This window comes from Nothoprocta perdicaria, unplaced genomic scaffold, assembly GCF_003342845.1.
Source record: "Nothoprocta perdicaria isolate Ctin4 unplaced genomic scaffold, notPer1 scaffold_10, whole genome shotgun sequence".
NCBI lineage: Eukaryota > Metazoa > Chordata > Aves > Tinamiformes > Tinamidae > Nothoprocta > Nothoprocta perdicaria.
Window position 1 is genome coordinate 1,362,720 of NW_020454094.1, and position 2,161 is coordinate 1,364,880.

Genomic DNA, 2,161 nt, shown 5'->3' on the forward strand with positions numbered 1-2,161 from the left:
CAGGTGTCCTTCCAATCCAGGTAACCACGGATTGTCCTGTGCAAAGCCATGCATGGACCTACTCTGTCCTCCATTTGCACTTGGAAATAATTATCCCCAGCAATGCAGGTTGGTGGATGTGTGTGTTTGACAGCGCTGCCTTTCGCAGCGTGGACGGGTGTATTTGAGGCTTGCCCTTGCAAGCTGCCTCCGCTGCAGTGCACGGGTGGGCTATAATCCAGCCTTCCCAGAGGTGCTCCTTAATGGGCTATTGAAAGAATTGACAAATCTCCCTGTTTTGCGGAGCCTGGCAAAGCAAGGGTCTTCTCCCTCACAGCTGCAGCTTTTATGGCAGGGGAGGAAGCTTATTTCAGTGTAGCTGCTCAGTTCCAGCTAAGCTCAATGCAGCCTTTCTCTTGATAATTTGGTAGGCTGCGTCTGTTTGCAGCCAAAAACAGGACATAGAAAGCCATATGGAAAGGAGGAAAAACAAAAAAATAACCAGATTTGCCCTAAGGTTGGGTCCAAGTCTTGTGTCATCCTCGGTCTGAACCGGTTTGCCTGTTTGCAGTAATTGGGACAGCTGGCTGGGAGAGGTGGAGTGGCGTGGCCCGAAATGTCTCACTTTATTGGTCCCTTTCCCCCCTCTTCCGATCTCCTTACAATCATGTCAGAAGAAAAGGATTGGGAGCCTCTGTGCTCTGCCTCTTCTCTGATGGTTTGCCATCCAAATCCTGCAACTCAGTGAAAAAGCTGCAAAACAACCTACACTAGGAAAAAAAAAATAGAGGTTCAGCAACATATATGTATCTTTAAGTATAATAACTGAGCAAATAGAGTGGTCTTAGTTTTAAATATGAGTCGGCTCGGGGTCCGATGGCTTTGTCCATCCCTCTGCGCAGTGCAAAGTCTCCCGATATTTTCACCCTGGTTTCAAGGAGGTGCCAGGGGCTTTGTGCTTGCTGGGCTGCCAGCATTGCCTGCAAGTCACTGAGCTGTATAATTTATGTTGGAATGTCAGCTTTGCAACAGGCGTAAAATTACAAGTCATTAGCAGGGCTGTGTGCGGAGCAGCCGCTCGGGTTCCTTGGGCRGCGGCAGTCGCCTTCCAGGGAGGCTGCCCTTGGGAACCGGCCTTTCCCGGTGGAACAGGGCTGCYGGGTGATGTCATCATTGGGAATTACTGAAAAAGCGTGGAATTCTTGCTTCTCCAAAAAACAGCTCATCTTTTTGTCCCAAGCTGGCTCCTGAACAAGCATCCCGGCACAGCGTGCAGGCTGATTCCGGCTGCGGGGCTGGAGGGAAACCAGGGCCCAGGGATGCCCGGGAAGGCACATGGAGCAGCTGCCAGGCATTCCCGGCGTGGGGCGCGTGGTTCCTCGGGAGACAGCCTGACCCGCAGCACAACCCTGTGTGTGCGTGCGCCTGAGCGGGGCTTCCAGGGAAAAGCCATTGCCCGTAACGCTGCCGAGGGCAGCGCAAGTGACCCGGCCCTTGATGCGATTCTGTCACCGCGGGCTCTGCAGAGGGRTGCAGGACTCACAGGGAGGACCCTTCGCGGTGAGCACAAGGCAGGTGCACACAGCAGCGCCCAGCGAGCTTGCAAACCCCCTCGCGACTGTCTAGACACCCTGCTCGTCTGCTGCACCAGGAGCTCAGCCCCAGCAGAAGCACCGAGATCCATCGAAGGAACAGATCTCACAGCAGAATAGACTGCCGTGCGGGGGAACAACTGCTGCTGCTGCTCGCAGGGAGGCTGGAGAAGGGGCCTGTCCGTGCACATGCCCAGCATGACAACTCCCAGACACACAGAATAATTCAGGCAGTGGAAACTTATCACAGAGCAATACCAGCCTCGGCTGCAGCATTGCAGCTTTCGTCACCATCAGCCCTTGCTGGGCTTCTTGCAGGGAAAGGTTAATGAAGTTACACAATGCAAATCTCTCACCGTGCAGGGGGATGCAGTGTGTTTGCAAAGGCCTTCTGCTGCTGGATGGGTGCCACCAGCTTGTCACACAGAGGCACATCAGCAGGAGAGGGGGCCTGAGAGGTAACAGTGTGGCTGTGGCAGGGGGTAGTGAAATGGGGAAAAGCTGAGCCCCTGCTCAGCTTTGGGCATGTAGCCTCCAAGCAGCCTCCCGGGACTGACCCTTCAGTCAGGTTAAAGACTTCAGAAAAGTGA